Raw genomic sequence first — 25203 nt, forward strand, 5'->3', positions numbered from 1 at the left:
AACAAAAACTAGTAAACCTCTGTCCTAGAACCTTCTCTGCGTATTCCTTTGTTGGAGCACATTCTCAGGATAATGAAGGGTGTGTTTGTTCTACCTTCATGCTGCGTTGGTAATTGGGCTGGGTCAGGAATTCTAGAACTTTGAAAGTTCAGTTTTTGTCTTCTGGCCCTTGGGGTTGCTGATGACTTTCTGATTCTGTTTCCTTTGCAGGAACAACTTTGACTGCTGTTACCGTTTATTTTTTCATACGAAAGCCTCTTCATTCATGGTTCTGAAACGTGACCACGAGAAGTGCCTGGTTGTGGACCTTTTTTCATTTAGTCAAGTTAGCTCTGGAGGATGCTTTCCATTGGAAGAGGGGTGTCTTCAGGCACCTCTGTTAATTAACTCAGCCCCTCATTTCAAGTTTGAACAGACAACATTTTGCAGATGTTTCTGCAAAATCAACAGCAAAATTAAGAAGGGCCAAGATGAACAAACAAGGGGAAAAAAATCCAGATATAATTCAGGGAACTGAAAGTGCTGACTGGTCCCCTCTCAGGCCATGTGCCTACTGAAACCCCAAGTGAATGCTGGTCAGAGATCATCCTTCTTTTCTCTCTCCCACTCATGCCCTCCCTCCCCTGGATGATGATTTTTTGGTCTCTACCTCTCTTTTTGGACCTTGAGTTGGCCTCCCCTACCTTCCCCCTCAGCTGATTACCTTGACTTACCCGAGAATTAGAAGATTTAGATGAGAATTCTCAGAAATTCCCACCACCCAAACTACCCAGTTACCTGAACCATTGCCTACACATTCTGTCTTCCTTCCTATTGTATGTGGAGTAACTGTCCCTACTCTTAGCTAAGCCCAGCTCCTTCCCCTCGCTGTGTAGTTAACCTTCTTGAAAATCTTATCTACACTTGTTGCCCCCATTTCTTTATCTCCCATCCTCTCTCTATCACAGTTTTGCCCCCATCATTCTACCAAAACAAATCTTGTCTTCAGGACTCAGTCCCTGAGCTTCTCTGTTTAATCTACACTCTTCATGAACTTTTATTTTTTTAGAGGCCATCTGTAGACACTATACAATATCTACACACCTAACTTCTCTCCTCTGATCACTAGATGTGTGTATTTAAATGCCCATCTAACATCTCCTTTTGGATGTTACATAGACACCTCATGCTTAGTAAGTCCAAAACTGAGCTCCTGATTCCCATCCTGCCTCCAAATGGCTCCTCCCATAGTCTCCCTCCTTCCCCAGTGAATGATAATTCAGATCCTCTAGTATTCCAAGGACACAAGAATCCTGTTTTCCTCACACGGTAGATCTCATACATTCTGTATTATATACCCATTACCTATCCAGAATGTGACGTCTGATGATCACCTCCTCCTGGCTCTTGCTATGTTTATTTCACACCTGGGCTTGCTGGAATAACCTCCTAACTAGAATATCTGGCTTTCTTGGTACTTTCCCAGCTTTTGGTTTTCAGTTTTTGCATTGGAAGTCCTGTCTCTGGAAACTCCCCAGCCCTGGGGTGAACCAGGATAGTTTTTCACCCTGCTTCTACCTAGGCTGTTTCTCCCACGGACTCCCTGCAGTGTATTCCCAGCGGATCCAGGGTGATCCTTTTGAAAGGCAAAGCTTATCATGTGACGTCTCTGCTCAGAACCCTTCAGTGGCTCTCATACCACTCAGAAAAGCTGTTGCTTTCAGTGGCCTATTGTTGGCAGGGTCCACCGGCTTTTGTGAGCAGAGATGGAGAGTTGATTTTGAGCAGGCTGATGTTGAGGTACCCATGAAATGCTCAATTAACAAGGTCCAGCACTGAAGGAAGGATTGAGAGCATATTTTGTTGGTAAAACAAGAACAGATGGTTATAGAAAAAGTTGCAGAAAAGAATTCTAGGAAATTACAAATATTAGTTAAATTGAAAAAAAATCTATAATAGGACTGAGAGATAAAATTGCAGAATCTCTCTCTGGGGATACTCATGATAAATAAAATTTGTTTATATATTATTTAAAATATAAAAAATATATAAATATATATTTGAAGCAGATGTTCCAGACTCTCCAGATCTTCTTTATGTATCTTTCCAAACCAAGGACAGTCCTCTGCATAACCAGCATACAACCCTCCAGATCAGGAAATCAGAAGTCAGCATTGGTGTGACACTGATATCTGACCCAAATGTTTCAGTCAAATTTCACCAATTGTCCCAACAAAGTCTTTTTTCTGTTTGGCCCCGGGATCACACTTTGCACTTAATAATTGTGTCTCTTTAGTCTCCTTAAACCCGGAACAGATGCTTAGTCTTTCCCTGTGTTCACAACGTTATAGTTTGAAGGAGTACAAGCTTTTCATTCTGTAGGCTAGAGCTCAGCCTGGTTTCATCAATGTTTCCTCAGGATGGGACTCAGACATGTGTTCTTGGGAGAAATATACAGAGATGACGCTGTCCTGTCCTCACTGCGTGGCATCAGAAGGCTCAGGACGTTGGCTGGTCACACTACTGGTAATATTAATCTCTATCTCTCGGTCAGTTTGGTGTGTTCAGGTTTATCCATGTTAAGTCATTATTTTCCTCTTCACAATTAATAATTATTTTGTAGAAAGATGCTCTCAAACTATGACAATATCGTGCATTTCATTAAACCCCATTAATTTGCCTTGGTGTGTGTGTTAGTTGCTCAGTCGTGTCTGACTCTTTGAGACCCCATGGACTGTAGCCCACCAGGCTTCTCTGTCCGTGAAATTCTCCAGGCAAGAATACCGGAGTGGGTTACCTTGTCCGTCTCCAGAGGGTCTTCCTGACTCAGGGATCAAACCTGGGGCTCCCACATTGCAGGCAGATTCTTTACCATCTGAGCCACCAAGGAAGCCTATTTAACTTAGTGAATATTGATTATTCTCACCTAAATTAACCATAGTTATAGTGCTTCCCAAATGGCTATTTTCTGTTACCATCACTCCTGCTGTGTTTATTAGTTGGCATTCTACTAATAAGGAAGAAATGTCTTTTTTTCCTTCATTTGTTTATATCGGTTTAGGCCCTGGATTCCTGTTTTATTCAGTGGATTTAATCCATTATTATCATTATTTATTTTTATATAAAATCATTCTAGATTTGGCTAGCAGGAGAGCCTCACCAAAGTTGGCTCCTGTTGTGGGGAAGGGATAACTTGGATAACATGTGTAACAGATACACATGACTATATATAAAATAGAGAAACAACAAAAACCTATTGTATAGCACAGGGAACTATATTCAATATCTTGTAATAATCTATAATGGAAAAAATCTGAAAAAATTATAACTGAATCACTTTTCTGTACCACTGAATCCTTGTAAATCAATTGTGCTTCAAAGAAGTGTTAGAAAAAAAAAAGCCAAAATTAGCCCCTTTGAGCTTTAGCTATGTCCCTATAATTTTTTGAGCAATTCTTTACTTTCTGGCTCATCTTGTAATTTTCCTGCCTCAGCCTCAGAACTAGCTGTTTCTTTAAGGAGTTCTAGAGAGGAGAGTGATATTTGAAAACTAAAATCTGTATATTTCATTGCTTATTGTTTCTGGGCTGTCATAAATTGTAGGCCTTCTCGTGTACAGAGGTGGAACATATATACATGTAAATGTGTGTGTGTGTGTGTGCCCTGACTACTACCGTAACTATTTCTAAATCTGTTTATATTTTAAAGGTCCATGAGTTTGCGCTGGTACCTCCATTCCATCAGTATCTCAAGGTTATTTTTAGCCTTTCCCCTTTCCTTTTATGTAACTTCCTTCTCTGTGAACAAGAAAGCCTTTTTTCCTTGTTTTCGGTGTCGTTATTTATGTGCTCGAGCTCTCTCTCTGCAGGCGATCTCTCTACTGTGTGGGTCACATCCTTGGCCCCCACACACCTTTGCTGCTACTTTTGTGGTCACTACCACCCCCAGGAGAAACGGAGGAGAGGGAAGGGAAAGGAAGAGAAAACGAACTTATTCAGGATGGAAGGAAGGAATAGCCTTTTTTTTTTCCAGTTCTCTCTTTTCAAAAAAAAAATTACTTATTTTTGCTCTGCTGGCTGTTCGTTGCTGTGTGGGCTTTTCTCTAGTTGCGGAGAGCAGGGGCCACTCCCTGGCTGCGGGGCACGGGCTTCCCGTTGCCGTGGCATCTCTTGTTGTGGAGCACAGGTTCTAGGGTGGCAGGCTTGGGTCGCTCTGGCACATGGGCTCAGTAGTTGAGTCTCCTGGGCTCCGGAGCACAGGCTCGGTAGTTGTGGCCATGGGCTCAGGGTGCTCAGTTGCTCCGTGGCCGGTGGGATCTTCTTGGACCAGCGATTGAACACACATCTCTTGCACTGGCAAGCAGATTCTTTACTACTGAGCCACCAGGGAAGTCCTTCATGTTCTCTTTTAAACATCATTTACAAAAATCCTTCTGAAAATTTTTTCTTTACAGTATGAGGCAGAATCTTTCTCAGTCTTCTCCCGAGCATAGCAGTTAATTATATTTATTGGAGAATCACCTGCCCTTTCCTCGGCTAGAGCCACAGTTCCTTTGACAGTGGTTTGTGTAAGGGCACACTCAAGAATACAAGGATAGTTCATGCTTCATGTTGGCAGCAGTACGGGAAAGTAAAGAATGAGAGCATTCTCCATCACTCAAGAGCTGAGTCATTTCTCATGTCTCATGAGCCATAGGACTTACTTGTCCTGCTGCTTCTCCCCGCCGCCTCCTTCTTTTCAGCTGCTTCTCGCATGTGGGCCCCATGGCCACCAGCCTGTTTGTCTGACTTGACCACTGGGCTGCATACCTTTATTAGCTATAGAGTGTCTATGATGCCCAGGTTTTGAGAGGAATAATCGGCTTGTCTCCATCGACTACAGCTGGCTCATCTTGGGCCTGGGGTCTGCCTCTGGTCCAGTTACCTTTGGTCAGGATGGGAAGCAAAGTTACAGTAGTTCCTGGGGAGGTCTCTACAGGGCTGCATGTAAGCTGAAACAGTTTCTTTAAGAGAATTGGGTCGTATGGAGACCATAGCGAGCGCTTGTGTTCTGTAGTCATACGTGGAGTTCTCATGTGCTGTGCTTAGTCACTCAGTCCTGTCCCACTCTTTGTGACCCCAAGGACCGTAGCCCGCCTGGCTCCTCTGTCCATGGGATTCTCCGGTAAGAATACTGGAGTGGGTTGCCTTGCCTCCTCCAGGGGATCTTCCCGACCCAGGGATTGAACCGAGGTCTCCTGCATTGCAGGTGGATTTTTTTACAGTCTGAGCAACCAGAGAAACCCAAAGATCTCATAGGGCAGTTTTTTTTTTTTTAAATTGGTTTATAGATTTTAAGAAATGAGGACTTTGGAAAAGGCTGTGGGAATCAGAAAATTAAGGATCAGTTTGGGTTCATGGGTCATTATGGGGAAACACTATTCTAAATCCAGCACTTCAGCTTCTCAGGAGTAAACTAAGGCCCAGAGAGGCCAGGGGATTGTCCTTGTGGACATGGCCTGTCAGTGGCAGAGCTGAGGAGAACCAGAGCTGGCACTAGGGAGAGGTAAGGGAAGGGCCTTGGATGCACAATTTCAGGGGACTTCATACGTGGCTCAGTAGGTAAAGACTTTGCCTCCAATACAGAAGACACAGACGTGGGTTCAGTCCCTGGGTCGGGACAGTTCCTTGGAGGAGGGCCCAGCAACCCACTCCAGTATTCTTGCCTGAGAAACCCCACGGGCAGAGGAGCCTGGCGGGCTGTGGTCCATAGTGCTGCAAAGAGGCAGACATGACTGAAAGAACTGAAGTGACTTTGTGACCCAGTCCCCACATCAGGTAAGTGCCCTAGGTACCTCCCTGTCTCACCCAGGGCTCAGCCAGTATTCCAACTCAGCACCAAGGTCCTGCTCACCAGGAGAGGGAGGTCCTATTTGGCCTGGAGGGACTGGGTAAGGGGGACTTCTGGGAAGCCTTCCTATATTGCTACCTTCAGGGAGAAGGAAGTTCCTGGGGAAGGCTGATAAAGCAAATTTCCCCAAGGTGAAGAGTCTGGTAGCTTGGGATAGTCACTCACTGGAGAAGCCTAAATTACCCTGTATACTCAGAGCACTGATGGCCTCCAGGTCTGGCACAAGGTTCCTTGCCTAGGTTATCTTTAGCTGGTTGCTGAGGGTTGCAGCATTTCTAAGACCTGCTGATGTATGCTTCTCTTTTTTCTCCTCATAAAAATAATCCTTCCGTCCAAGCAGTCTTGTACGGTCTGCTCTTGCAGAAATGGGACATGTAGGATTGGGGTTTTTTTAGTCTCCTGTCTGGTGCCTGCTTCCTTCGTGTGGATTTTTTTTTTTTAATCATAAGATTTTTTAAAAGTTGGCATACTGTTTGTGGTTGGTTGAGGCAAAAAAATCACCATGATGGTCAGTAAGGCAAAGAAGAAAAAATTAAGGTGAGAAAGACTAAAGAGAAACACCCTGAAGTACTTTGTGGCTTTTTTTGCTCCCAGCTAGTCCAAGGCACAATCCTTTCATATCTGACTCTTCTCCGCTCTTGACCCTCATCTGCCTTGTTCCCAGTAAGGCAGTCAGAGAAGTCTGTTCAAACATAAATCAGGCAAGAAGTAAAAGATAAGGCATTGAGATTGGAAAAGAAAAACTGTCTCTACTTCTGAATGCAATGATCTTGTATATAGAAACTTCTAAGAAATCTTAAAAAACTATTAGAACTAATGATTTCAATGAGGTTACAGGATATGAAATCAATATATAAAAATCAATTTGCCTTTCTATGTACTTGCAATGAACAATCCAAAAATGAAATTTAGAAAATAATTTCATTTATAATAGCATCAACATGAATAAATGCTTAGGAATAGATTTAACAAAGCAAGTGCAAAACTTATTTTCTGAAAACTTCCAGAATAGTAGTTTGGTAGTTGAAAGGAATTAAAGAAGATCTTCAAAAATGGAAAAACATCCTCTGTTCATAGATCAGAAGACTGAATATTGTTAAGGTAGCAGTACTCCCCAAGTTGACCTGTGGACTTAATGTTGTCCCTATTAGACTGCATCCCATCTGGATTCTTTGTACAAATTAACAGACTGATCTAAAATTAATTTGGAAACACAAAAAACCCAGAATAGCCAAAACAACCTTGGAAAAGAAGAAAAAGTTGGAAGACTCATACTCTCCAATTTCAAAACTTATAAGGGAACAATAATCAAGACTGTGTACTACCGGCATAGAAATAGACATATAGATCAGTGGAGTAGAATCAAGAGTTCATCAGTAAATCCATTTTCTATAGTTAATTGATTTTTGATAAGGATGCTGAGGCTAATCAGTGGGAAAAGTATAGTCTTTTCAACAAATGATATTAAGACAACCAGATAGCAACATGTAAAAGATGTAGCTGGATCTCCTACCTCACATCACGTGTAAAAATTAAATAAAAATGGGGACGTCCCTGGAGATCCAGTGGTTAAGAATCTGCCTTGCAATGCAAGGGATGCATGTTTGATCCCTGGTTGGGTAATTAAGATCCCACGTGCCCCAGAGCAGAGCAACTAAGCCTGCGAACTGCAATTAGAGTGTCCCGGCTGTGCGCCGCAATGAAAGATCCCATGTGCTGCAACTAAGACCCCACACATCCAAGTAAATACATAGTTTTAAAGGTTAAATAAAAATGGCTCAAAGACCTAAACATAAAAACCATAATTACAGACTCTTAAAACATAGGTGTATATTACCACTACCTTAGATTTGACAATGCATTCTTTGCTATGACACCAAAAAACACAAGCATCAAAAGAAAAAGATCAATTGGACTTGATGAAAATTAAAGAATTCTTGTGCTTCAAAAGACACTATCAAAGAAGCAAAAACAACCCACAGAATGGGAGAAAAATTGCAAATCTAGGATGTGTAAAGAATGCTTACAACCAGTAATAAAAAGACAACCTGGGGACTTCCATGGCAATCCAGTGGTTAAGACTGCACTCTCACTGCTGGGGGTGCGGGTTCCATCCACATTCCACAGCATGTGGAACAGAGACTCCACATGCTGTGCGGTGCAGCCAAAAAAAAAAAAAAAAAGGATAGCCTAATAAAAGTAGACAAAGTATCTGAAAAGATATTTCTCCAAAGGAGATATGTAAATTGCCATTAAGCACAGCAAAAGATGATCAACATCATTAGTCATCAGGGAAATGCAAATGAAAACCACAGTGAGATAACAACTTCACACACACTGTGATGACTAGAATCAAAATAAGACAATAAGTGTTAACAAGAATGTGAAGTAAGGACCCTCATTGGGTTCCACATTGCCACTGAGTATGTAAAATGGTGTAGCCATTTTGGAAAACAGTCTGGCAGTTGCATAAAAAGTGAAACATAGTTACCATTTGACCCAGCAATTCCATTCCTAGGTATATACCCAGGGGTACCCAAGAGAAAGGAAACTATATGTCAAAATAGAAATTTGTAGATGAATGTTCATAGCAGCATTATTCATAATAGTCAGAAAGTGGAAACAGCCCCAATGTCCATTAAGTGATGAAGAGATAAACAAAATTGAATAGATAAACAAGATGTAATCAGTGGAAAATTATCCAGCCATAAAAAGAAGCAAAGTACTGATATTTCTTCATTCTCGGAAGAAAAGCTATGACCAACCTAGACAGTGTATTAAGCAGAGATTACTTTGCCAGCACAGGTCGGTATAGTCAAAGCTATGGTTTTTCCAGTAGTCATGTATGGATGTGAGAGTTGGACCATAAAGAAAGCTGAGCGCCAAAAAATTGGTGCTTTCAAACTGTGATGTTGGAGAAGACTCTTGAGAGTCCCTTGCACTGCAAGGAGATCCAACTAGTCCATCCTAAAGGAAATCAGTCCTGAATATTCATTGGAAGGACTGATGCTGAAGCTGAAGCTCCAATATTTTGGCCACCTGATGTGAGGAGTTGACTCCTTAGAAAAGACCCTGATGCTGGGGAAGATTGAAGGCAGGAGGAGAAGGTGACAACAGAGGGTGAGATGGTTGGATGGCATCACCGACTCAATGGACATGAGTTTGAGCAAACTCTGGGAGATGGTGAAGGATGGGGAGGCTTGGCATGCTACAGTCCGTGGGGTTGCAAAGAGTCAGACACGACTAAGAGACTGAACCAACAACTGATCCTGCATGCTGCAACGTGGATCAGTCTTGAAAACATAATATTAAGTGAAAGAAGATAGCCAAAAAAGAACACAGATAAGATCTCATTTATATGAAATTTCCAGCGTAGGCAAATACTTTGGCCACCTGATGCAAAGAGCCGACTCATTGGAAAAGACCCTGATGTGGGAAAAGATTGAAGGCAAAAGAAGGGGGTGGAGTGACAAACGAGATGGTTAGATGGCATCACCAACTCAATGGGCATGAATTTGAGCAAACTCCAGAAGGCAGTGGCAGACAGAGGATCCTGGCAGTGCTGCGGTCCATGGGGTTGGGAAGAGTCACACACAGCTTAGCGACGGAACAACAACAGCAAGCAACTATACAGAGACAGAAACTATACAGATTAGTGGTCACTGAGACCTAGAGTGGAGGTTGATGAGAAGATTGGAGAGTGATGTCTAAAGGGGAATGGGTTTCTTTTTGAGGTGATGAAAATGTTCTAAAGTTGCTGGTGTTAATGGTTGCACAACTCAGTGAATGTGCTATAAAACAGTGAATTATATGATACATGAAATGCATCTAAATAAAGTTATCCTTATCTGGTTCCACGTTAAGATCTAAATCTATAACATCATGTCCTACCTCTGCACCTGCAAGGACTCCTGTTTCACTCAGAGGAGAAAGAGAGGAGTCTAGGATGGTCTGGACTTGGGGACTGGGTGAGGAGAAGGATCAAGATGCTATAAGCCAAAAAGGGGAATACTGAGAAGGAGCAGGTTTTGAGTGGAAGTCAGGAAGTTAGTTTTATTCACAATACTTCGAGAAATTTATTAATACACAAGCAGAGGGAGAGATGTTGGGGAAACAATAGGACATACAAATCTGCAGTTTGGGAGAGATAGCCAGGCTGGGAATATAAATTTCAGAGTCATCAGCAGATGGAGAATGTTTACACCCATCAAGCTGAATAAGCACCTAAATATAGACAGATCATAGAAAGATCAGGACAGAGGTTTGGGATGCCAAAACACTAGGAAATTGTGGAGACAGAAAAGGAAATGGAGAAAGAACATCCAGTGAGATAAGAGAAAGACCAAGAAAATGAGCAGTTCTGGAAGCAAGCCAAAAGAGTGAGTCTGGGAGCAGAAAGATCAGTTGTGTCAAATGCAGACTGTAGGTTAAAATGAGAGCTGAGGCTTGACCATGGGGATTAACAGTGTTGTCAGTAACCTCGGCCATGGCTATTTTGGTGAAATCATGTGGGCAGAAGTTTGATTGGAGTACATTTCAGAGAAAATGGAAAGAGAGGAATTAAGTAGAGAAAAAAACTTAAAAAGAGTTTTTCTGTGAGGGAGAACAGAGAAATGGAATTGTGTTACAGAAAGGGAAGTGGTATCAAGAGGCACTTTTAATTTTTTTAAATTTATTTTTGGCTTCATCGTGCAGCTTACAGGATCTTAGTTCCTTGACCGGGAATTGAACCCAGGTCCCCAGCAGTGAAAGCACAGAGTCCTAACCACTAAACCACCAGGGAATTCCCAAGAGTTGTTTTTTTAAATTAAGGCTACACAACTTATTTTTCTGCCAGTTTTTTTAAATTGAAGTTTTTATTTGGAGTTGATAGTAGATTCATGTGCAGTTGTAAGAAATAATACAGAGAGATCCAGTGTACCCTCTACCTGGTTTCCACAAATGGCAACGTATTACAAACCATGGTTCAAACTAGAAGAGTGACGTTGACAGAGACAGGATATAAAGCATTTTCATCACCTCAAGGATCCCTGATGTTGTCTTTAAGGGCCACACCCTCTCCTTAACCACAGCAACCACTAACCTGTTATTCATTTCTGTATTAAAAAAATTTTTTTAATTGAAATATAGTTGATTTACAATGTTGTGTTGGTTTCAGGTATATAGCAAAGCGATTCACTTGTTCAGGGCTATATATAAACATATATTCTTTTTTTTTGCATTCTCTTCCATTATAGCTTATTATAAGACACTGAGTATAGTTTCTTCTGCTATATAGTAGATTTTTGTTGTAGGTTGTACAACAAAATAGTAGGTTGTCTATTGTATATATAGTAGTGTGTATATTTTAATCCCAGACTTCTAATTTATCCCCCTCTCATTTCTATAATTTTGTTATTTCCAGAATAGTATTATATGATAGAATCATAGAGTTTTGGTATTGTTTTGTCTTTCACTAGGCGTAATTCTCTGGGGATTCTTCCAGGTTGTTGCCTGTATCAATACTTCTTTTCTTTCTACTGCTGAGTAGTAGCCCATGGTATTGAAGTGCCACCGTTGGTTTAATCATTCATCTGTTGAAAAACACCTGGATTGTTTCCAGTTTGAGAGCTATCACAAATACAGCTGCTGTAAACATTTGTATACAGATATTTTGTAACATAAATTTTCATTTTTCTGGGATAAATGCCCAGGAGTACAATTGCTGGGCCATATGGTAGTTGCATATTTAGTTTTTAAAGAAATTGCAGACTGCTTTCCAGAATGTCTGTACCACCAGAAATGTATGGATGATCTAATTTACCCATGTCCTTGCAAGCATTTGGGGATGTTTCTTATTTTAGCCATTCTGGTAGATGTAGAATAGTACCTCATTGTGGTTTTAATTCACATTTTCCTACTGGCTAACAATGTAGAACATTTTTTCATGTGCTTGTTTGCTTTCTATGTGTCTTTAGTGAAATGTCTTTTCATATATTCTGCCCATTTTCTAGTTGAATTGTTTCCTTTTTTGCTGTTAAGTATTTTAGAACTTAAAAAATTGTATTATTAATGTTAGTCCTTTGTTGAATATACTGTGTGCAAATATTTTCTCCCTCTGTGTAGCTTGTCTTCTTATCTTCACAGAGACTTTATATATAATATATATGAAAAGATATTTGCTTTACAGTGTTGTATTGATTTCTGCCATACAGAAACATGAATTACCTGTAGGTATACATATATCCTTTCCCCTTGAACCTCCATCCCACTTCCTACCCCATCCCACCCATCTAGGTTGTCACAGAGCCCTGGTTTGAGTTCCCTGAGACATATAGCAAATTCCCACCTCACAGAGTCTTTTACAGAGCAAAAATTTTATATATGATGATGTTCAGTGTGTAGGGTTGGTTTTTCATTCTATGGATTGTACGTTTGGTATCAAATCTGAGAACTCTTTGCTTAACCCTAGATCCTAAAGATACTATCCTAGGCTTTTTTCCTAAAAATCTTATGGTTTCATGCTTTACCTTTAAATTCGTGATCTGTTTTGAGCTAATTTTTACATAAGATGTAAGACTTAGGTTATATTTGAAGTGAATTTCTTGTAGATGAAATATAATTTAGTCATGTTTTAAAATCCCCTCTGCCAATCATCTTTTAATTTGTATTTTTAGTCGATTTTCATTTAATGTAATTATTGATATGTCAGGACTTAGGTCTGCTATTGTATCTTTTGTTTTCTTTCTCTTTCTCTCTCTCTCTTTTTTTTTTTTTTTTTGGTTTCTGTTTACTGCCTTCCTGTGGAAATTGGTTACTTAACACTTTTTATAAATTAATTTTGATTTATTTATAATGTTTTGAGTTTATCTTTTGGCAAAGCCTTTTTGGTGGTTTCTTTGGGTGTTGCCTTGTATATCTAATTTTTCACAGTCAGCTGATGTTGACATTCACCAGTTCCAGTGAAATATAGAAACTTTGTTTCCTTTTACATCCTTTTGTCCTCCCCCATTTATAATATAATTGCTTTAAACATTTTTTCTACATCCATTTAGAACCACATGAGACAGTGTTATAATTTTTGTTTCAGTTATCACACCTAATTTAGAAAACTCAAAGAGGATAAGAAAAATGTATTATATTTACCCTTATTTTTGCTTGCTATGTTTTTTCTTCCATTTTGATGTTCCAGAGTTTTTTCTTTTGTCACTTCTTTTCCGTTTAGAGAACTTCCTTTAGTCATTCTTTAGGTTGGGTGTGCAAGCAACATCGTCTTAGGTTATCTTCAGTTGACAATGTCTTGATTTCCTATTCATTTCTGAAGGGTATTGCATTCAGTGTAGGATTCTGGGTTGAGTTCTTTTCTTGCAGCACTTTCCTTCTGGCCTTTGGTGTCTGGTGGAGAAACTCAGAAATCCACTGTCATTTGAATTGTTTTTCTCATCTGTAAGTTGTCATTTCTCCTTTTGCTGCTTTTGAGATTTTTTTTTTTCTTTGCTTGTAGTTTTCAGAAGTTTGACTATTATGTGTTGATGTGAATTTCTTTGGTTCTCCCATTTGGAGTTTACTCGGCTTCTTGAATCTGTAAGTTTGTATCTTTTGCCAAACTTGGGAAGCTTTCAGCCATTCAAGTACTTTTCAGGCTTGCTCTCTTTTTCCTTTCCTTCTGAGGAAGAAGACTGGAATGTTAGATCTCTTATAGTCTTGAATGTCCCTCGGGCTCTATTTTTTTTTTTCCAGTTAATTTTTTCTCTGTTGTTTACTCTTCACATTCACTGATTCTTTCTATTGTCCCTTCCATTCTTCAGTTTAGCTCATCTGCTGAGTTTTGGTTTTGGCTATTGTATTTTTCAGTTCTAAAATTTCCATTTGTTTCTTCTTTACAATTGTAGTGTATTTGCTGAGACTTCATATTTCCTTGCTTAGGTCTTCTGTGTTTTTCATTTGTTTCAAGCTTGCTTGAAATTGTTTGTTCCAGCATTTTTATGATGGTTGCTTTAAATCATCATCAGACAAAGATGTCTGACATCTTTGACATCTTGATGTTGGCATCCACTGATAATTTTTTTATTCAGTTTGAGATTTTCCTGGTTCTTGATATGGTAAATGATTTTTTTTTTAATTTGGCTACACTGGGTCTTAGTTGTGGCATGTAGGATCTAGTTTCCTGACCATGGGTCCAACCTGGGTCCCCTGCATTTGGAGCGTGGAATCTTAGCTGCTGGACCACCAGGGAAGACCCCTGATGAATGATTTTTAATTGGAACCTGGACATTTCGGATACTGTAAGCCTCTGGATCTTATTCACACCTTCTATTTTGGCTGACTGGCTTTGATGTCACTCAAGCAGGAGAAGGAGTAGTGTTGCCTCCTTACTGCTAGTGAAGGAAGTCGTCCAGGTTCCCCACTTTTTGACACCTGAGAAAGGAAACTCCCTGTTACTGATGAGTGTATGTGAAGTTTTTGGCTCCCACCCAGCTTCTGCTGATACCTCCTTGTCCAGAAGGAGGGAAGAGGTAGGAGGACCTCGTTGCTGCGCCCCATGTGACCACCACTGACTCAACAGAGAGCGAGTGGCCTCGTTATCACTAGATAGTGCTAAAAGTCCTGCTGTCTGGTAGGCCTCCATGGACATCACCCCAGTGGGGACGGGGAGATGGGCCTTGCTACCTCCTGGTGGGAGTAAAAGTCCAGGCTCCCATTTGGTCTCTGCCAACACCATGGGGCATGGGATTGGAGGGTAGGACTTATTTCAACCTTAGAAAGTTCACTCTAGAGTCTCCAGTGTACCCATATTCCCTCCTTACCTGGGTCATGACTCTGTTCCTAGAAATTGCAAGCCTTCAGACTCCTTTTCCATCTTTGGAAATTATTTAGTCTTTGACTGGTCTCTGTTCTCCCCTCTCCTTCTCTAGACCATTGGAAAGTGGATGCAGGGAGAAGCTTTCCATGTTGAGGAAAGGGAGGAAGACTTTCTTTTTCTTTCTTTTCTGTTTTTTTTTTTGGCCAAACCATGCAACTTGCAGGATCCTAGTTCCTGAGCCAGGGATCAAACCTGCACCACTGCAGTGGAAGTGCAGCCTTAACTGCTGGACTTCAGGGAAGCCCTGGTTTTCCTTTTTTGCAGCTCTACCTTTTTTCTTTAAAAGGTGGATGGACGTCTTTCACTACTTGGTTTGATCTTCTCTTATGACTCCTGATAAAGATTCAAACATGCTTGATAATCTTCCTGGCTAGTATAATTTTTTGACTTTATGCTAAGAGATCTTAGGCTGTGTCTCCTGCAGCCACTTTGGTTTACCTAACAAATCCCTTCTGTTAATATCCCTTAGTGTTGCTTGGCAGAAACCCCTTCCCCACTCCGGATTCATTCATCCACACCAACGGGAGAGAGACTAAGAGCCTTCCAGATATAAGTTTATTTTTCATGTTTGTTTCCTCTAGTAGGTGGTGAGCTCAGTGAAGGCAGGGTCTTTCACTAGCCCTGCCTCCTCAGTCAAACTGCATGGGATCCTTGGAAATGATTTTGTAATCTACATGGGTATTCCTCCCCATCCAGGGGAATCTCAGATTGAGGAGGCAGGGAACTCTGGTCTAGGATTTGGAGATGCTCTGAGATGAGGGGGCTCTGAGGGGCGGCAGCTGGACACCTGCATTCTCAGAGTTTCCTTCTCTGTCCTGGCAGGAAATATGACTCATGTCAGGCAAGTAAGTGATGGGCATGTGAGGATCACAGAACTTGTGCTAGAGGAAAAAGAGCCAAAAAAAAAAAAAAATTGGGAAAACTGTTAACCTTAGGAGGTACTGACAGAGAACTCAGTGAAACTGCAGGGTAGTGTCCTCCTCCTCGAAGAGTCTGGGTGTCTGTTTCCCTGTGAAGGGGTGGAGGGAGGGAGTGGTTCTACTTCCCGCCCGGGGCTGTGCACACAGTCGGAGAGACTCCAGCAACAAGTGGTGTCTTCAGCTGAGAGGTGAGAACACACCCCATGCTGAGAACTCTCCAGGGCCGTGCTCGCTCCTCCCCTCGTGGGTGAGTGCAGCTGACCCGGTGAATCATCCTTGTTCTAGATGCAGAGATTCTTAGCTGAAAGGACTCCAGCTCAAGTGATGGTTACCGATGTACCTTCCTGGGGGAGGTTCACAACCTAGAAGAAAAGGCATCAGTAGTGACTGATCAATTAGAGAGATGACCTTTAAGGCTGTTCTTGTTAGACATTGCAAGGGAGTAGACACCACTTAAGCTGGGTCTTCCGTGGAGAGCCTGGTAGAAATGTTGGGAAACCACATCCCCATTTTCTTTGCTTCTGCGTCTTCCAGGCAAGATCCTCCTCTAACCTTGCACTAAGAAATAGGCAAATATTGTAATTCTTGCCTTCTTCATTTATGAGTGGATAGATGGTATATGTGCCAAGCTAGTCATGCAAAAGCACAGTTTATTTTCTCTTTTAACCACCAGGCAGGAATGATTATCTGAAGATGAATTTTATCTGGCTCTCACAGTGTTTTTTTTAAATATTTATTTAGTTAGTTAGTTATATAATATATATTTTGGCTGTTCTGGGTCTTCATTATTTTTCTCTAGTTGCAGTGAGTGGGGGCTACCCTCTAGTTGTGGTGCCCAGGATTCTCATTGTAGTGGCTTTTCTTATTGCAGAACACAGGCTCTAGGGCACGGGGCTTTAGTAGTTGTGGCCCCCAGCCCTGGAGCACAGGCTTAGTAGTTGTGGCTCACAGGCTTAGTTGTTCCACAGCATGTGGGATCTTCCCGGACCAGGGTGGAACCTGTGTCTCCTGCATTGGCAGGTGGATGGTTATCCACTGTGCCCCCAGAAAGCCCCCTTGTAGTGTTTTTAAAAAACAATTTGAATTGACTGCCAATTTAAATCAGGCTATTTCATTTAAAATCCCTATTTCCAGATATTAAAAGTCCTAAGCTACCCAAAGTCACTGCGTCTTGGAGATGCATTGTAGCTATTGTCTTATGATGGGGTATGCTTGCTCCAGTTTGCTGAAGACCCCCAGTGCCCTGCCAGCTTCCTCACTCCCATAAGCCACTTACCTGGCCTTTGTCAGCATTTTGGTCTGTGACTCCTGCTCTGGTGGCTAGTAGGTCAGATAAGGAAACTCTGGGCAGGAAGAAGTCTAAATTCCTGGGCTTTGGGGACCACCTGAGCCATGTCAAGTTCCCTAGGGTAAAAGATAAAGGGTACTCCTTATCTAACAGGAAAACTAAAACTAAGTAACTAACTTGTAGATGTGAGGTAATTATTAAAATAGTCCAAGACACAGTAATAAAGGGAGTTGGATGGACACCAAACATCCAAACTTCTTTACTGGGACCAAAGCAAGGACACAGGGGACTCTGCCCTCCCCTTTGCCTCCTATCCATGCACCTGTCACAGGAGACTGCAGTGAGCTGTTATGGGTTTGCCTCTTGCCGGGGTCCAGCCCCAGCAGGATCCAGGGGAACCCTCAGGATGAACGGCGTCGGCGAATGAGTGAGAGAGGAGAGAGAGAGAGAGACCAGACCAGGATATGCAGCAGAGTCTGGCAGTTGCTTTATTTTTCACCATCGCCTTTATACCCTAAGTTGGTACATTTCTAAGGGGCAGATAAGCACACAGACTTAGTTTAACATGACATCAGCTTGTCCTTCACGAAACCAGGTGTTCTCTTTCTTTATGAGAGTCTTTTCCATAGATTTTTTGTATATTCTGGCCTTGAGCTTAGCAGAAAACAGAAAAGTGGCAGTCTCACGATAGAGCAGGTTGCAACATAATAGAAATACAATCCTGTTAACACAAAAGTCAGTCTTTTTGCAGAAATTCTCAACTAAATTTATCTAAAAAGTTTAACACACAAAGACTCTGCAGCTCTGGTGAGGCAGCCCCTGTTTAGCACTCTTGGTTAAAATTAACAATTATCTTATTGTTTTTACACTAGGGCTAAACTCTTATTTTTCTAGATCTCCAACTATATTAACAATAGTTTCCACTACACAACCTCAGCACATTAACATCTATCAAACGTTGATCTAATAACTACTTTTAAAACAATATTTTTTGTATTTTCTAATAGGGCTTCCTTACCCCCCAAAGGGCTCTGTGCCTATTAGGGCCTTTTTTATGGTTAATCTCTATGTATAATATCTTTTGGCTTTCAGGCCTGTTGACAATTTATGGCTTGCACCTGGTGCAGCTTTAAGCAACTTCAGTAGCTGACCCTGTCTGTTTTGTGGTTAATCTATTTTCTTTCTATTAGGTGTCATCTCCATGGAAACTAGATAGGGTTACATTTTTACAGAACAGAAATGCAAAGGATTGCAAAAACAGCAGATATGGCACAAAACAGGCTCTTAGTCCAAAAGTTAACTACCTGCAAGAAGTCACCAGCTAATCTCTATCTAACTATTTTCTATTAGGCGCATATGTGGCTATAATATTTGTGGGGCTTTTCTCACCCCGCAGAGGGACCTATGCTTAATAGTTTATTTTGTTAGCGTACTGTGCTTAGGATGTTTATAACAATCATGAGCATTTTGTGCAATGAGAGCACACGTTTATCAAACAAGCCAGAATGCCAGCAAAAGGGTTTGAATTGAAGCATTTCCTTCATCCCTGGCCCCTTCATAGAGTACCAGCGTCCAGGAGATTTATTAGTTAGGGTTTTAAGTTGTTCTTTATTCAGTGAAAGAGGAGCAGGAGAGCTCTCGGCAGGCAACACAAGAATTCGCAGCAGGGCGAACAAGAGCAGCAGCAGAAAAGGGAGGAGGATACAGGGTGGGGTAGAGGCTGAGGCCAACCTGGAGGGTCCCTTATCCCTAGACGGCCTTGCCTGTCAGGCTTTTTCCTCATGACCTCGTCATGGATGGGATCCTGGACGGCCTTGCCTGCCTGGTATTTTCTTCATGACCTCATCACGGGCGGGACCTCCCATAATGGCTCCCAGCATCCTCTCACTAAACTTCATGTTTTTCCTCTGTAAAATGAGGCCAGCAATCCCTCCTGCCACACCCCGGCACCCAGTCACCTGCAAAGGAGTCCTGTGTAAGAAAGGGCTCTACCACCTGTAAAGTGCTCTGTTGTTAATTACCAAATAATGGTTAAGGCACCCTTCAAAGCATACCCTGAGACTGCTTCTGAGTGTGTTGGGAGAAACTGAATTCACTTCAGATCAACCAACCTGTATTAGAATGTCGACATCGCATTGAGTCCTGTAATAGTTAACTTTATATGTCAACTTGGCCAGGCTCTGGTACCCAGTTGTTTGGTCAAACAGCAGTTTAAATGTTGCTATAAAGGTATTTTTTAAAGATGACATCCTTGTTGTTTAGTCACTCAGTCCTGTCCGATTCTTTGAGACTCCTGGAGGGACTGTAGCCCTCCAGGCTCCTCTGTCCACGGGGTTTCCCAGACAAGAACGCTGGAGTGGGTTCCCCTGTTCCAGGGGATCTTCCCAACTCAGGGATTGAATCTGTGTCTCTTGCATTGGCAGGTGGATTCTTTACTGCTGAGCCACCAGGGAAGCCCCTTTTAAATTGTCATTAACATTTAAATCAGTGGGTTCTGAGTAAAACAGATGACTCTCCATAATGTGAGTGGGTCTTATCCAGTCATTTGAAGGCCTTTAACAAGAACACTGACTTCTACTGAAGAAGAGGGAATTTTGTCTCCAGACTGAACTGAAGATTTCAGACTTGCCAGTTCCTATAATCACATGAACCAATGTCTTAAATCTCATATATGTGTGTATATATACATAGTTTTATATATATTATATATATATATATAACTAATAGGATATGTATGTGTATCTCCTATTTGGTTCTCTCCGGAGAGCTCTAAGATGAAAGCCAGAGTATGCTTTCACATAACATGATTTTCTTATTTAATGTTCACAGCATTCTCTCAGAAGTATGTATTGTTGGCTTCATTGTGCATTTTCTTTTGAGAATGCTGAAAGGACAGAGAGATTAAGAAATCTGCCCAGGTCATAGGAAAAACAAATGTCTGAAGGCAGACATGTCTGGATGCAGAACCACCACATGGAGTCAGAGCTGAGACAAGTCCAAAGTGTGGGTAGGAGAAATGAGCTCTTTACCCTCCAGATGCTTCTGTCCTGTCATTCTCTGTCATGCTGTCCTTCTTGGTTCCCCTCCAAATAACTGTCATCTGGAGACCACTGGGGAGCCACGCTGAGCTGGACAATGACAGTGTCCAGAGCAGGCAGAGACCTGCCCACACACCTACAGGGTGTGTGTGTGCAGCCTGGACATAGGCCTTTGAGGCAGAGGTTGTTGGGAAAGTCCTCCTTTCAGGGTGAGATTGCATCTCATTTTCTTCATTGCCCAATTTTCTTTTCTTCATTTTTGGCTATGCCGCATGGTATGTGGGGTCTTTGTTCTCCGACTAGAGATTGAATCCACACTCCCTGCTAACCACTGGACCACCAGGGACGTCCCCACGGCCCAGTTCTTAAAGTTGCAAGTGATGAAAACTCGAATCAAATTGAGTAAATATGAAAGGGAATTTACTGCCTTATGTAATGAAAAGGCCAGAAGTTTGGGTGTGATCGGATCTAGATTCCTGAGCTATGTCATCATGAGTGTTTGTGTTTCATCATCAGTGGGTTCTGCTTTTCTTTGTGTTGGCTTTATTGTCCAGCAGATTCTTCCGAATGGTAAGAAGACAGCGATGAACATATCCACATTTCCAACCCGCCAACTGAAGCTCTGAAAGAGAGGGAACACCTGTTTCCAACAGTGACCACAGTGTCCTGAAGTTGACTCTTACTGGGCCATCTTGGAACAGATGTTTGCTCATGACCAATATTAGGGGCCAGAGTTATGGAATATGATGTGTTCCCCATAGCCTAAAGTGTATCAAAGTCCTTTCTGACTTTCTGACATAAAAGAATTCACAAAAGAAGTAGTTAATAGCTACTGGTTCCCCTGCAGACATCACCCCTAGAACGGGTGATGTTCTAGAAGGGAACAGTTAAAAATTTTCAGTTTACCTAACTGAAAATTAGGAGTTTGGATGTCAACATTCATGATAAACAAAATTGAAAACAGAAAATGGGACAAAAGTATTTGCCAATTCATGGTTCATAGTCTTAGTATAGTTTTAAAGTATAAAGAGCACACATATTGATAGAAAAAACACTGGCCCGATGACAGAAAAATGGACATTGGGCAATCCCACTTAGGCATCCCAAAGGCACCTCTCTCAACCTCTGTTTGTCTCCATAGAGATCAAATGCACGCGGCAGGTGGTTAAAATGGGTGAATCCTGGTAGAGGTTATATGATGTTTATTGTTTATTATTTAACTTCTTAGCTTTGAAATTTTTCAAAATAAAAAGTTGGGGGAAACAAGTGAAAGAAACTTTCTTAGTTTTAGTTCCTAATCTAGTTAAATATTCTGGCTTTTTCAACATCTGAAGATGAAAAAATTTGAAATGAATTTCCCCAGAGTTCCTCTGACATTTTCTTCCTATTTCTGTAGATAGAACCACAATTCTTGCCTGAGACAGGGACAGCTGGGTGTTTTCAACCTGGGTAAAGCCCAAACAACACTAACCAGCAGGTTGAAAGAGAAGGCTGTCATAACTTTAAAACATCCAGTTACTTGCTAATAACTCAAGAGAGAAAGTACCCTCTTTTTACTTTAAAGGATGGAAGTTTCCAAATTAAAAGCAACCTCCTGGAAAGAGGGTGGCTGAATAGTAACATGGTTCTGTGTTCATTTCCCAGCCTGGCCATTTTCTCCTCATGTGTGCGTGCTAAGTTGTTCAGTCGTGTCTCTTTGCAACCCTTTGGACTGTAGCCTGCGAGGCTTCTCTGTCTGTGGGGTTCTCCAGGCATGAATACTTGAGTGGGTTGCCGTTTCCTTCTCCAGGGAATCTTCCGGACCCAGGGGTCAAACTCGAGTCTCTTATGTCTCCTTCATTGGCAGGTGGGTTCTTTATGACTAGCGCCACCTGGGAAGCCCTTCTGCTCATGGGACGCAGCCAATAATGATCACCGCCACCTCCACCACAATGAATATTCATGGAGCACCGGTTATGTGCCAGGTCCAGATCGAAGAACTTTATAGCTCTGAATGCATATTAATTTCTTTAATTTAATTCATTCATGTCATTCAGTTAATTATGAGGTGAAATATTATTGTCACACTTACTTTATAGAGGAATAAGTTGAGTCTAAAAGTGTTGAGAGCTTGCCCCAGATCTTACAGCTGGTAGGTGAAAGAGATGATATTTGCATTGGACTATGACCCTCTAGAGCTACCCCTTGTCACTATTACATGGTATGGCCTTTCAGACATGGCCTTCGGAAAAGAGTTACGGCAAAAGGCAGCTGGCCAGTGGTTTAGTTTTGAGGAGGGACTGGTCCATGTGCATGTGAACCTTTAATACCCTCAGCAGAGCAAACAAGAGGTTAATCATGGGGTTACCCTTATGACTGGGCCGTTCTACGGGTGAGGTCTGCAGGGGAACCAACCTCAGTCCGCAAAATGGAAGTTCCTTTATAAAGAACGGGGTGAAATTCCATCTAGGTAAGTTCTGGGTGGCAGGCGGATCAGCCAGCAAATTCTGGGGGGCCAGCCATCCCATTGTGGGTGTGTGTCTGAACGTCCTCCTCCTTGTGAAAACCTGAGGGCCTGCATACCTCTCGGCCAGACTCTCTCACCTTTCTCCATGGGCAGCGGAAGAGGCACCCATAGTGGATTTCACATTAGCTCAGCTAGAAAGACTCCCCGGGGCGGGAACCAGTCACAGATCCTCTCAGGGAAGGAGGGAAGCGAGCTTGGGAAAGATCATGCACTTGGCTTGGTCAACCTGAAGTTGTGCCTCAAACCCTCTAAGGCCTTTTGCAGGTAGCAGCCAGCACAGTGGTGTGACTCTGACTCGGAAGGACACTGTGAGTGATCTCTCGGACTTTAAGGGCTGCCTTGTGGTGAGTGCCAGTCAGGCCAGGGGTGTGGAGGGCTGCAGACAGCCTTGCCACCAGCCCCTAGCTCAGCGCCTCGGTGCAGCAGACACACACGCAATGGTAGTTCCTGTCTTTCAGTCGATTTGTACTATGCTGCTGGCAGTTCCCTTGATGGGAGGATGCCACTCTTTGGGGTGTGAATGTTTCCCAGACTGCTGCACCTCGGCTGGTTCCTGAAATGAGAAGCAGAGGGAGGAAGTCAGCCCGTCCTGCGGAGTGAGAGCCTCGTGGCACCTCTCTTGTCCCCTCAAGCGAGAGGGGCCCCTGCTGGAGTAGCCTCTCTTAGCCTCTCCTCCCAGGGCCTTGGACTCCTTTCAGGATAAGTCATGGCATCTTTTGTACAGTTTTATTTTAGAAAGATGCTATTTGGCTTTTGCTCATAGCTGTGAAAATAAATACGGGATTTATAATGCTGGGGATTGAGGAAGGGTTTTGCAACTCAGACCCCAAAGGAGAAGTATTAGCTTCCCCAGCTTCCCCCTGACAGTGGAGATTAATGTCCCTCCACCGCACTGATGACTAACAGGCAGTGGGAACTAAAATAGATCTCCATCATGCCGGGAGGGGAGCGAGGGCGCCCAGCTCCCCCTGCTTCTTGGCTGGCAGGTGTAGGCAGGATGCTGACTGGCAGTCTCCCTGTGAAGCAAGCCAGGCACAAGTCCTGTGGGCAGTACATGGCCACGATTCGGGGGCAGCCTCCCACATGGACTGCTTTGCACCAGAGGTCCAGCCTGGGGAGGAGGGGGCATGGAGCAGCTGGTCCAAGGCTTCCCTCCTCACATTAGGACCCTCCGAGGCCTTCCTGCCACGCCTCCCCCCCCACCTCTGCAGCTTTTCTGGCTGGGCTTGTGACTGGAGCGCAGAACTGGAGAGAGAAAAGGGAAAGGAAGAAGAGGGGAAAAAGAATAAAACCAGGAGGGCCGTTCAAGTAGACGTAGAAGAGTGGGGAGAAGGAAAGTGGTCCCAGAGGGTGGGAAGCTGGGGGCATTTGTGGAGGCTCAACCCAGGTCTATTGATTCCACCAGAATCAAGCAAATTCTTAAACTCATGACAGCGATTGTGGCATGAGAAGGTGCCCTGAAACCTCCACCTGTGGGGGTGTAATTGACCGCTGTGCTCCGAGATGGCTCCCTGCTCAGGTGATGAGTGTGGCGTGGACATTGGGCAGGTCCACCTTCGGCAGAGGTGGGGCTCCTCTGACGATGACTTTGGCTCCACGACACCCCAGTGCCTTTGCCAAAATCGTTGTTCCCTCTCTCCAACCGAGGGCACGCACTGCATGGTGGTCTGAAGGCTCTCTCAGCCCCCCTGGGCCCCCCACCTCCCTTACAGCCATTTCCTCTAACACATAGCTCTCGTATCCAGTTCCTCCCCATCTTGGCCTCTGCTTCTGTGACCCCCTTAGCTATTAATAGCAGAAACCCTAACAGTAAGTACTAGTGTTATGTTTATTTTGCACCCGAGAAAACCAAGGCACAGAAAGGTACAGTGAATGGCTTCAAGTTCTGCAGCTAGTATGTGGCAGAGCTGAGACTGGAACCCACCCGCTAAACCACCACACTGCTCTGTTACCATTTCACTCACGGCTCAGCCGATTCCGAGCCATGTTCAGAGATACTCACTGGGCTAGCGTGGCCCAGAGGCCCTAGGGAACATGCGAGAACTAATGACCCCAACCCTCTGGTGTCCCAGGTGCCCCTGGGGGAGGATGCCATCTCCCTATGGCTTTCTGGAGTCCCAGGGGCATCTCCCAGGTGTCAGGGACAAGACTGTGCTCTCTGATGGCAGTCCCCATGTTAGCCAGACATCATCAACCACTTTCGGGCATCCGTGTCTTCCAGGAGTTGTCAGGAATGAGCCCTGAGGCTTCACACAGACCAGCCTTGCTTGCTTCAGGATCTGGGAAAATGGTCTTGCTCCTCAGAGGGTTTGGCAGGTTCTGTGGAAGCCCGGGGGCCTGACGCCTGCTTTTCCTCCACACCTTTCACATCTCGGGGCCCAGGAACCTCTGCACAAAGGCAGCTCCCTGATAGGTCATGCCGTCCTTCTTCACCCGCCTGTTACTAGGGAAGAAAAAGGTAACAAATTGTGGTTTTTTATTTAAGAAATAAATTTAATTCATGCAAGTGATCCATCCTCAAAAAAATGAGTCATAAATATAGAAGTGTATATACTTCTTTAGATATGTTTAAATATAGTACACAATGTCAAACTAACTATAGCTACTTCCACAACTGAAGCAACTTAGCCACACACACACACACACAGGACTTCATGTTGCCTCCTGGTCAGCCACATGTCAATAGTTTGTCAGTGGGAACTTGGTCATTGTTTTTCTTTTATCCCCTAGCTTTACTGAGA

The 25203-nt window shown here is 43.0% G+C and overlaps 1 long non-coding RNA gene across 7 annotated transcripts in view; it reads left to right on the forward strand.

Annotated features, from left to right (window-relative positions):
• Positions 1 to 25203, forward strand: part of LOC110139480 (uncharacterized) — a 100167-nt gene that overhangs the window by 42708 nt on the left and 32256 nt on the right. For all 7 annotated transcript variants that reach the window (XR_011483597.1, XR_011483596.1, XR_011483600.1 and 4 more), the window contains one exon: positions 211 to 2505. This is a non-coding gene — a long non-coding RNA (uncharacterized lncRNA). The remainder of the gene's footprint in view (positions 1 to 210; positions 2506 to 25203) is intronic.

Source organism: Odocoileus virginianus, chromosome 26, assembly GCF_023699985.2.
Source record: "Odocoileus virginianus isolate 20LAN1187 ecotype Illinois chromosome 26, Ovbor_1.2, whole genome shotgun sequence".
In the NCBI taxonomy this organism is placed as follows: Eukaryota; Metazoa; Chordata; class Mammalia; order Artiodactyla; family Cervidae; genus Odocoileus; species Odocoileus virginianus.